This window comes from Chamaea fasciata, unplaced genomic scaffold, assembly GCF_029207755.1.
Source record: "Chamaea fasciata isolate MVZ Bird 193981 ecotype frontalis unplaced genomic scaffold, bChaFas1.0.hap1 SCAF_18, whole genome shotgun sequence".
Classification (NCBI taxonomy): domain Eukaryota; kingdom Metazoa; phylum Chordata; class Aves; order Passeriformes; family Sylviidae; genus Chamaea; species Chamaea fasciata.
Window position 1 is genome coordinate 870,804 of NW_027094103.1, and position 12,496 is coordinate 883,299.

Below are 12,496 nucleotides of genomic sequence, written 5' to 3' on the forward strand. Positions count from 1 at the left end.
TCTAAGCCTAGAGCTCCCCATAGATATCAAAGCGGACTTTAGGCCCAGCACTATTTCATCCCCGTATCTACTGAATAACAACCCAGAGACAGGAGTAAATACATTCCCATCTCCTGGATCCCATTTTATCTCCCTTTCCACTCACTCTGGTCCTGCTTTAGTCTCCGAGCAGGGAGGTGACCGCAGAGGGTGACCCAGAACGGTCCGAGTCCTAGTTCCCCTGTCTGGGTGGTTTTCCAAGTTGGTACCAGCTGCATTCCCAGCCCTTTGGAGCCCTCAGGGATGGTCACTGGGGAGGAGGAGATCTCCACTACTCCCCAGAGCAGGCTGCTCATTAGAACTCATCCAGGAGCCATTTCCCATTGAGAACTGCAATAGGAAAGGATTTCAAAAAATCACAGAATGATGGAATTTCCTGAGCTGGAGGGACCCACAGGTCCTACCCAGAGCCCCCAACAATCCCACCCAGGCCATCCCTGGCAGCGCTGTCCAAAGGCTCCTGGAGCTCTGGCAGCCTCGGGGCCGTGCCCATTCCCTGGGGAGCCCGGGCAGTGCCCAGCACCCTCTGGGGGAAGAACCTTTCCCTAAAATCCAACCTAAATCCCTCCTGGCCCAGCTCCAGCCCTGCCCTGGGTGCTGTCCCTGTCCCAGGGAGCAGAGATTGGAGCTGCAGCCCCTGACGTGTCTCCCCTCAGTGTCCTCTGCTCCAGCTGGGCATTCCAAGTGCCCTCAGCTGCTCCTCCTGTGGACCCTCCAGACCCTTCCCCATCCCTGTATGGCAAATGTGAGACCATAAAATCATTGCGTCTGAGCCTAACCTCCTGCAAAGCAACATCCTTTACATCCATCATAGAAAACCATTCCAGAGCCTTCCCAATAGGCACTGTCTTAAGAAATCTGTAACAAGCACTGGGATTACATTTCTTTCCTTCTCTGCTTTCCCAGAAAACTGGCAGGACCTGAAAACGAGCGCTTCTTTCTCTTTGGACATTTGCCTTTCAGCTGGCAAACAGGGATTGATTTTGTTCCTGGGGCTTGTAGGAGGCTGAAATGAAAACAGCTAATTTTAATATTAGCACCAATTCCTGTTCATTACCACTTTTCCTGCCCAAACATCTGCTAGATCAGCACCGGGGTGTGGGAGAGCAGCTGGACGAAACAGCATTTGGAGTTTTACTGCAGGGGGGATGAGGAGCTTTCTTGTTGGTTCTGTACAAAGACCAGCGGCACTGAATTTTGATTTTGAAAAGAGAATAATTGCTCCTAAAATTGATCTTTACAGGCTTCAATATTTCCCCCATCACATTATGCTTCTTCCAACTGTGTCTTTTTACAGCCTAAGACAAATGACTTAAACATCAAGCTAATACAAAGCAGATTTTTCAGACTGGGAATGTGTTTTCTTTCCGTGCACACGGGGCTGTATGCAGCGTTGTCAGGCAGGACATTTTCATTTGGAGGGATTTGGTTTTAAGTGGATGAGCACTGTGATTATTATTGAACAACCTGACACAGAGAGAACGTCTGGCTGGCGCTGCTCTGTCCTGCTGTCAGCCCCTGCACACCCGGCACGGGAGGGGAATCAGTGCAAACCTCAGAAGCTCATTAAAAAAAACCCGGCTCAGGCTTTTGATGAGGTTGCGGGACTCTCAGAAGTGCTGAGTCCTCCCCTCCCTTATCTCGGAGCGGGATAATCACTCCGTGGGTGCAGGGAGACAATTAAGCCCATTAACATCTCCTTTCCTAAGAAGATGAGGTGCCAGCTGCTTGGGTTCAGCCGCACAGCAGCAGCCAATTACCCGGAGGGAGTTAATAACCCCCGAGGGTGCAGGTACAGGGAGCCCGTGGTGACGGTGACACTTACCTGGTCACCACAAACAGTCACTGCTAAATAGTCCTGGACACCTGAATTTACCTTCATTAATTATTTTCTCTTCTAAACGAGTTCTTGCAGCACCATTAGCACAACCATATCCAGGCAGAATTAATGGTTGTGATCATTTCTCTCTCCTCACGGGGAGACTTGTGGCCTTTGGAGGATGTTATTTCTCAGCTTTTGTCAATAGTATCCAGGCTTGCTGGGACTTTTACTCTTCCAAAGCCTTAAAATGGAAACTCCCTAAATCCTCCTCCAAGCCAGAAGACGAAAAAGACCAAAACCACCCTTTAATGCTGCTTTTATTCAAACGCATACTGAGGTCACGTTGGAAATAGAGAACACTCAGATCCACTGGGCAAGGCAGGATTTTAATCAAGGGCCTAGAACACAAATCACGCTGAAAACTTGGGAGGTGGTGCGATCCTACCCCTGGCTGGGAAGTAGAGACCTCATCCAGCTCTTTGTTGACACTTGTGACAGGAGAGAAGCTGGCTCCAGCTCTGGAGGCTCCTCTGGGAACTGGAGCTCTCCAGCTTCTTTGCAGATGCCAGGGAAGCAGGAGGGGAGATTCAGGGAGAAATAAATAAAAAGGAAACCATAAAGCTGAAGAGTTTCAAATCCGCTGGAGCAGTGGGACAGCACCTGGCAGGGAATTCCTGTGCTCAGGAATGCCAGTGTCACTGCAGTGGTGCTGGGGGGGTGGGTAAGAAAGACATTCCTGGGGTCAGCTTTCCAAACAATATTAAATTCCTGCAAAATTTTCCCTACAAGGGGTGGAACAGAGGCACAGGAGCTACAGAGCTCTCCAAGGAGAGTCCAGGGCTACCACAGCCCTGTGGGATCAGTTCTTGTGCTGGGAATCCTCCATTTGGGAAAATCAGGAAGAGCCAGAAGCTGATTTGAGGGAAAACTGTATTTAGGAAAAGCAGGAAGAACCAGGAGATGATTTAAAGCAGACCTCAGGGTCCAGCTGGTCGCTGACCACTGAACACTGGAAATTTTTTTTTTACGTTTTTCTGGCCTGACTGAAAGCAGGGGAGTGTCCTGTTCTTGCTGGGGAAGGGACAATCCCAGAGTTAATTCCTTCTCCTTGGGACAAGGAGCCCAGCTGGGGGTCACAGCCAGCCCAGCACGGATTGATTTGGGACCAAATGTCTCCTTGTCCTCCTCTTAGATGAGAATACTGAAGGTTTGGGGCAGTTCAGAAGTGCCCTTCTCAAAATTCCCCATTGCTGGACTCCAGGGCCTGCTGTCCCTCCCTGCCATGTCCTGGGGTTGAATCCTGGGAGGAAGTCAGTGCCAGTGCCAGTCCCAGCCATGGAGCAGAGGATGCTCCTGAGGAAAACGGAAGCACAGAAAGCCTTCCCATGCTACTTTGACATGAATTTTAAGCCCTTTTATATGGATTTTTAGGGAATCAGGATTGGCTGCCTGGGTCCCACAGGGACCTGTGTCCCTGGTTGGTATTTTCAGTCAAAAAATCTGGGAAGAGTAAGAGGTGCCCAGGACCAAACAGTCGCTGTTCTTCCCATGAACTCCTTGGATACAAGGGAATATGGACACTAAACCAAAGCAAGTTAATTCCTAAGAGCTCAGGCAAAACAGCGAAATCCCAGGGATTTTAAGGCAGGGAAAAATCAAAATGGGGTAAAACTAAAGAATCTTCCAAAATTCCCAGGAAAAACCAAGATCTCTGGGCAGGATTTGAGCAAGTCTTGGTTCTGCAAAATCAAATCTGCTGGGAGGAATCTTCAGATTGGCCCATCCTGGGCCATCCTCCAGTCACACGAGGGGCCTGTCAGAGAGCAAAAGCCCATAAGGTTTAGAATCATTTCATTTCCCAGTTCTTAACTTTGTGTGCTCGGAAATTTGGGAGAAAAGTTGTGCTTTGGAAGCTTCTGGAGCATTTCCTCTCACACCATTTCCCAGGATGAGCCAGGCCACTTAGTCACACTGGGATGGAATAATTCCATTTTTATCTCTGCGACCTTGGTTTGGTTCATCTGCACATTGCAGGCTTAGCAGGGATATTTTTTCCCCCTCTTTCTTTCCCAGGATACACAATCAAATCATCCAGAATCAGTATATCAAAAAGATGATGATGCATAAACCAGCAGCCCATTCCACGAACAATAAAAACAGGTAAAATTCAATATCCAGCACTAGCGAGTCATTCCAGCAGCAATTCCAAATTTATTGTCGTGTTTATTTATTCCATTGATGTCAATAAACATCACCGTCCTTTCGTGCTGACGAATTCATCCCTCAAACATTGTTTTGTTTCTCTTCACTGGAGATTTGCAGGTCTCCAGGAGCCTGGGAATGGCCTTGAGAGGACAGGAACCCCCACACATTTGTGTCCTCGGCAGATCCAAGGATTTTCTGGAGCTGGATCCATGTGCAAAGGACAGCACAATGTGAAGATTCCCAAAGTGATGCCTTGACAGGCAGGGCACGTGCTAAAGCCTCTGGTGGGATCCAGTCCAAGCACCTGGAGTCACAAACTGCTCAATCCTTCCCTTCCAATGGGAAAAGGCCCCAGGGAAGGGCTGTTTTGGGAATTGCTCTCTCCTGAGGGTGGCTTGGTGGTGGCATTGCAGAGGATGGATTTGGGGAGGCTCTTGGGGGGTTGAGATGTCTGAAAATCACCAGGAGTGAACAACCCATGTGCTGGCACTGCTGGGACACCTCCAGGGCTGGGGCAGCTCCGGGACCCTCCTGGCAACAGAGACCTGGAGGGGCTGGAGCGTGTCCAGGGCAGGGAACGGAGCTGGGGAAGGGAATGGAGCCCCAGGAGAGGCTGAGGGAGCTGGGAAAGGGGCTGAGCCTGGAGAAAAGGAGCCTCAGGGGGGACCTTGTGGCTCTGCACAACTCCCTGACAGGAGGGGACAGCCGGGGGGGTCGGGCTCTGCTCCCAGGGAACAGGGACAGGAGGAGAGGGAACGGCCTCAGGCTGGGCCAGGGGAGGCTCAGGGTGGATATTGGGAAAATTCCTTCATGGAAAGGGTGGTCAGGCACTGGCACAGCTGCCCAGGGCAGCGCTGGAGTCCCCATGCCTGGAAGTGTCCCAGATACCCGTGGAAATGGCACTTGGGGACTGGGGTCAGTGATGAATATTGGGACAGTTGGACTTGGTGATCTTCAAGGTCTTTCTCCACCTTGCTGATTCCAGGACTACATGGTGAGCAGTTCCTTCAGAGTCTTCAGAGTCTCCTGAGCATTTTTTGGAATTGCAGCAGATTTCAGTGAGCCAGCCAAGGACATTGAGGGGCACTGGGCAGCAGGAAATTTTAAAAGCATTACATTTAAAAGCATTAAAATGTAAAGTTTAAAGAACAGCAGCAATCTCATCCACTGAAGAGCCGGTCTGAGCACAGGAGGAACATTCAGATATTCCCTGTGGCACATTTGGAAGAGTCCTGAAAAATGTCTGGACCCGAACTCCATGGCCTTAAACTGAAGGAAGGCAGATTTAGATTTTAGGAAGAAATTCTTTGCTATGAAGGTGATGGAGCAAAGAAACGTGGAGTCTCCATCCCTGGAAGTGCCCAAGGCTAATTTGGATGGGACTTGGAACACGCTGGGATAGTGGAAGGTGTCCCTGCCCAAGGCAGGGGGTGGAACTGGATGAGTTCTAAAGTCCCTTGCCACTCAAACCGGTCTGGAATTCTCTGATTGATGCAGGGAATGCTGGAAAAAGCTCAGCAGGATGTGGGAGTGTAGGGATTGGCCCTGAAATGTGTCATCATTCTCTGTCCTTTGGCTTCTTGAAGGGCCTCTGAAAAACCCCAGGACCTCTTTGCTGCAGGACCTCAATTAATTCATGTCAGTCCTGAAAGAGAATAAAAATATGAAATATCCTTTTTCTTTTTTTTTGAGAGAGAGAGAGAGAGAGAGAGCAACTGGAAAGGATAAATGTGGCGCATCCCAAAGAAGGCTGGGGTGCCAGGCAGGATTCCTGCATTCCCAGCAGGATGAATGCCATAACCTGCCTATTTCCATCCCGAACTCCTGAGCCCTCAGGCAGTAATTGTGGATACCCCAGGGCCTGAAAATATCACAGTTACAACCCCGAATCCCTTCAATTTGCATCCTCCCGGAGAAAAACACGGCAACTCAGCAGCTGATTCAGCTGGAAAGTCTCCCCCAATAAGTTATGAAAAGAGGACTGGGAACCTGCATTTTTCTCATTCCAACTCTTTCTGGGTTTTTTTTTCTTTTTAATAAAACCCTGTTTATGATGGTGGATAAAACATTCCTGTCATCCTTAATAAAAGCCTTTACTAGCAATGCGAAAGGAGCGGTGAATGGATAAACTGTAAATCAAAGCACAGCTTGGAAACGGGGCAGTTTAGCAAAGCAGCATTTCTGGGAGCTGCTGATGGCAGGAGATTACATTTTATATCAGAACAGATTTAAATTTAGGGGGAATTAACCCTCCAGCTCCACTGCAAAAGCTTCCCAAGGCATCGAGGCTATGTGAGCAAAGAAAGTTGTCATCAGCGGAAGGGAGGTGACAGGAAAAAATAACTGAAGGGGACAATTTTAACTGAATCTTTCTTACAGAAACAAGCTACAAAAATTGTGACTGGATTTTAATTTGGAGGCAAATTTTTTCCTGTTCTTTCTTGCGTTTGGGAAGGCGAAGTGACAGCAGTTCAGGGATCCAAAAGCTGCTTCTTGCTGCAGTGAGAACGCTTCAATTTTTAAGTCTTTCTGCAGGTGTCAGGAGGAAAATCTTTCTGTTTCTTGACATTTGGACAGGGCCATGAGCTGGAAACAGTTGGTACAAAACAGTTGGTTCTGCCCTACCTTGTAAAGAGCTACAGGAGCTCTGCTGGGAAGGGACTGGGGTTGATCACAAAATATTCCTGCAACGCCACATAAACCCAGAACCCCCAGAAACAACTGGGGAATTTATGTACCTTAAAGTCAAGACAGGAGAAAAAGCTGAGTTGGGGCTGAAATTCATGACCAATATCCTGCGAAAAAAGAATTATTTCATCAAGAAATAATTCTTCAGCCCTCGCTCCATCCCAGTCTTGTGGGCTTGGATAAGTAATTCCAGTAAATCAATGTGTTCACCCCTCTCTCCACGGTGTTCCAGTCCAGGTTTGGCCCTGGAAATCTCCAGGAGCACGTTCAGAAGAGGAATTCTCCTCACTCCGTGGTGTTGGAGCCAGCCAGACTCATCTGCTGGCCCTGAAATCCTTCGTGGCTCACTGATTTCCCTGATCCCTCCCAACTCACCCCTCCTTCCTCTGGCTCAATAATCCTTTCAAACCCTCCTTGCCGTGTGGGGAGCACTTGGAGGCAAAGCTTCTTTCCCACCACCAGCACTGGTGATGGCAATTCCACAAAAATTCCTGCTTTCACTGGAAAAATGCAGGGATTTACAGCAGACCCTGACAGGTGCAGCTCAGAGCTCTCCAAAGTTTGAATTCATCCCCCTTGGCTGACTCGGGGATTGTGTCTCTGATAATTAATTCTCATTCCTGCTCTGCTGCTGTATCACCACCACTGGCACTGGGGAGTGAGAGCAGCTCCTGGAGCATCCCTTGGATGTGCTGAAGCCACGGCAGGAATGTGGGAACGCAGGTGTGTGAGCCACAAGGACATCTCCCGTCTCCCTCATCAAGTTGGAAATGAGACAACTTTGAAAATCTTTTTAACTGACTTTAGTCAGGGCTCTCTTCACCTCTGCCCAGGGGGAAGGGAATTGAAGTATTTTCTCTTTAAAAGACTCTTTCACCGGGGTTGAGTTTTGCTGGGTGAGACCTGATGGGCTTCAATCAACAAAAAGAAAATTCCCAGAGGCAGAAGGTGCAGAGGAGATAAAAGAACCTTAACAAACATCACCCCCGGGGCAGTCGGAGACACCTGGGCTGGGAAAAGATCCACAGAAAGTAAGAGACCCACAGAATGAGAACCAAACTAGGACCGAAGAAAGAGGGATCAATAAACAATAGGAGATCAAATATTAAAAATTGTGCCGTTTAGGACCAATGAACAACAATTTCTTTGGGTTTTGTCTGTATAAATCTGTGAAAAATCTGGTCAAGTACCAGGTGTGATGGGGTGATTTTCACTGCACAGCCCAAGCACGTGTGGACGGAATGATTCCTATTGCACATCCTGGCCAGAATAAAGTATTGCCTGATTCTCTCAACACTTAAGAAGATTTTGTTGGAGAGTTTTTGTTTTTCCATCGTTTTGGTGACAATGACACCACATTCCTCATCCATAATTCATTCCCAGCACGGCCAAATGTGTTTGTAACTCAATAGTGCTCATCAGTGAGCCCCTGTGGTTTATTATCCTCCTTTGGAGGGTTTACAAGCCTGGAATTACACAAGGGAAACCTGGGAAGGAGGAAAAACGTAGGGTTGGCTGGAAAATCCCTCTCCCACAGCAGCATGAGGTGAAAACTTCCTGCTTGGTCTTGGGAATGTCCAGTCCAGGACTAGTGGGACAGAAAGGATCCTCCCCCAGCACTCCTGTATTCCCTTCCAGAGAAACCCAAAGCCCTTGGTAGCTGCATGTTTTCCTCCTGGGATACTTCTCTGTGTATCCTCAGTGAAGAGCAAGGGGTGAAAAACCCCAGAGCTCCCACTGCACCCATCGGGAGCTGATACATGCAGAGAAAGTGAAACCCACTGGCAGAAAAATTCCAGGGATGCTGATTCCAGGGATGCAGCTTGCAACATCTCCTAAAAATCCAGGCTGGGAGCTCAGGCACCTGCTGCAGTTGAAGCTTTGCCTCTCAAACAGGAGCTGTTTAAATAATGCCAAGAATAGTGGAGGAGTAGATAAAGATAATGAAGTGCTCCTGTTGGGATCCCTTTGACATGCAGAGAATAAGAATCCAGAGTTATTTTTTAATAAAAAGGGAACTCTTCCTGGATTTGATCTCGCTCCCTCCCAAACCTTAAGACAAATACTGTTGTCACTAAATTAAGCTGCAAAGTCTTTCATTAAGCACCACCCTTGGGAATTAAAGATGTTCTTGGAGAGCAGGAGGGAGGAGCCGAGCTCCAAGAAAGGAATAGGCACAGGAATGAAAATATGGAGAAACACACCCAGATATTTAATCCATAAACCAACGCAGACACTCCCAGCAGGTCAGAAAAGCAATCACAGCCTCACAACACAACCCTGGAGTTACAACCAGGTGTAAAGACAGGGATTGTCTTCATTAAGTGAAATATTAATGAACGGAGGGATCAGAACATAGTAAACACAGAGAGCTGTGGCAGCAGCAGAGAGATATTCTGGTTAAAAAATCCAGGAATAACTCAGTCCAGACAAGTGCTCCAAGCATTGCTGCCAGGGTTCAGTGGCCAGTGCAGCATCTGCAGGGAATTTTCCTAGGTACCTGAGACATTCAAAAGGAAATTTCCAGCCACAAAGCATCTGCAAAGTGGGGAAAAAAATCTGACCAGAGAATGTCTGTAGTGCCTGGTGCCCATCAGGGATTCCAGGCCCATGCCTGGATAACATCCATGGAAATGCCACTTGTAGCATGGAGTATCCATCTCTGTCCCATCTGGTGCCTCTTTAGAACACATCCCGGTGGCTCAGGCATCCAGAGTTTCCTTGGGAAATGCTCCAGGCCAGGCAGAAAACAAGGAGAGATTTTCATTCTCCTGTCAGAGGAGGAGATGGAGAGTGGGGATTTTCCTATGTACAGCTGGAACTTTGGGAAAGTTCCTGTTTGATGAATATTCCTGCCTCACCCAGAAAATCCAATCGAGGGTCTCAGGTTCCCCAGTGCAGGACAATTCCCAGGGAATGGAAGCTCATTTTCCTCTTACAGATAACATTGAAATCCCTCATTTCAGCAGGATCCTGGGGAAGGTATTCCAGAGTCTCCAGAGCCATCAGCATCCCAGGGCAGCATTCCTGACAAAGCACATTCTGGAGGAAACAGACTCAGCCGAAACAGACCTGAGGCTGACAGAGCAATTTCCCCTCTTTTTCTTGTAAAGCTTCTTTCTAATTATAATCCCTGCTGGGTGGGGTTTATTTCTGGATACTCAGAACTGGGAGGAGCTCCAGGAGAGGAGTGAGGGCTTTTCTTTTTACCGGCTGGAATATTTTGATTCTTAAATTAAAATCAGCCTGATAATCCCTGACTGTGCAGAGCCAGGAGTGTTTTATATCTTAAGGGTTTGCAAAGCTCTGTCTTAGGACAGGTTTAAGTGAATGAAGACAGTTGTTGTACCTTAAACCTGTTTAAGTAGATGAGGCACCACAACCAGACTGAGACCAGCCCAAAGGATCTCCCCTGCTGTTTAAGAAGGGAAGTTAATAAACCCTTTAACTTAAATTTGCATTGTTCAGGGTTTTTTCAATTTGAGTTGGGGGGTTTTTTTTAGGTTAGGGGAGGGGTTTAAGCAATATTCAAGGGAAGTGCTGGAGATAAGGCCAAAAATCTTCCCATTTAACACTAAAAATGTGTGATTTGGGTGTGACAAGATGCAGAGCTGGTCAAAGGCACTCCTGCCCTGAGGAACTGGCCAGAACTGTCTCATCAGGGCCTAGGACTCGTACCAGTTGTGGCTGTGAATTAAAAAGCTTTCCAATAATGCTCAGCCCCTTTCTCCTCCTCCTCCTCCTCTTCTCCCCCTTTAAAAATGCCACAAAAATTAAGGAAATAGTGTTTCCAAATAGCACCACTGCACAAGAAGCCACATTTCAATGCCAAGGCTTTGTTACTTTCCATCCTGAGCACTCGGGGGTCTTTGATCTCTCGCCCATTTCCCAGAGATGAGGGAGGCTCAGCAGCAATCCCAGCGTAGGCAGGAGCACAGGAGGCTGCAAACCCCCCGGTCCTGGCTGTCTGAAGGGTTCCAGTGAGCAGCAGGAGGGAATTTCCAGCTGCACATCCATGGAATGGGATCCCATCACCCCAAAGCACAACCGGAGCCCAGGGAGTGCCAATTCTGGGCCAAATCCTCAGGAAAAACAGGTCAGAATTCCTTCCACAACCACCCACCCAGAGCAGGGCCAGGGAGGAGCAGGGGGGATGTTTCAGATGAGGAAACCCAGGAAAATCAGGATCCTCGAGGGGAGTGGAAAGGGATTATGAAGGTTGTGGTCATTTTTGAGGCCCAGTAACCACCTGGGGCCATCGGTGTGGTGACATGGTGACAGCTCCTTCGGTCCAGAGCCACTGCTGGAGCTCTGGATCAGGGAATCAGAGTCCTTAATGTTGGGAAACGCCTTAAAGGTCATCCAGTCCAGCACTGCCAGGTCCACCACGAACCCAAGGCCCCAGGTGCCACACGGAGGGGCTGGAGCGTGTCCAGGGCAGGGAACGGAGCTGGGGAAGGGAATGGAGCCCCAGGAGAGGCTGAGGGAGCTGGGAAAGGGGCTGAGCCTGGAGAAAAGGAGCCTCAGGGGGGACCTTGTGGCTCTGCACAACTCCCTGACAGGAGGGGACAGCCGGGGGGGTCGGGCTCTGCTCCCAGGGAACAGGGACAGGAGGAGAGGGAACGGCCTCAGGCCGGGCCAGGGGAGGATCAGGGTGGATACTGGGAGCATTTCTGCATGGAAAGGGTGCTGAGGCCCTTGCACAGGGCAGGGTTGGGGTCCCCAACCCTGGATGCGTAAAAGTGACTGAAATGGGCCTGGCAGCAGCCTGAGGGTCACTTGAAGCCATTCCACCAGACCCTTTGGAGTTTCAGGTGGCTTCCTGCAAGCATTTATTTAAAATTACCTGATTTTACTGGGAATGTTCTTATTGATGCTTCCCAGCTACTGTTTCTGCCCTAGAGAAGCCCAAAATCCACTGAGCTGGACCCTGAACCCACCCCCAACACCCCCAGAAGCACCCACAGCTCACCATGGTGCACATCCCAAGGCGAGGAACCCCAAAATCAGCAGAATTATTCCATCCTCAGCATCCCATGGGATGCACAGGCTGCTGTGGATCCACCTGCTCTCACTTCCTGATAAATGTAGCAAAACATTCCAGCCAAGGAATATGGAATGCTGACTCTGTTTCCATTCTGCAGCACTCAATCCAGAGCTCATTGCTGTGTTCATCACATCTGCCACTGGAATTCTATATCAATCTCACCACGAGTTCTGCACAAAATGGGGGAAAATCCTCTTTTCTGTGTAAAATAAGGTGTGTGTAGGCAAAAATTGCAGTTTTGTTATGAGACGGCAAGGTGGGCTAAAAAAAGACTTATTTTAAAAATACACAGTTTGGAGCGTGTTTTCCCTAAAAAATATTTTTCAGATTTTTTGTTTTTTCACAAAAAGCTTTTTTTTTTTTTCATGCTTTAGTAGTCTCTGATAATGAAGAAACGAAAATCTAGGGGCTGGCCCTGCCTCTGTTCATAGACTTGGATGGGATGCTCAAGCCTTGACTGAGTTCCCCTGTTCTAAGGGAGGAAGGGATGTGACAATTCAGGTGGGAAAGGCTTTTTGAGGTGTTGGGAGAGTTCATATTTAAGCCTGACCCAGGATCAAACAATTGATTTGGCAACAGCCTCCAGCTCTTGGTGAGCAGGGAGTGGCATTTCCCCAGTGGAAACACCCAGGGGATGAAGCTGGGATCTGTTGTTTGTCCAGCAGCTGCTGCTGGCACCCAACAAGCTGCCTTTG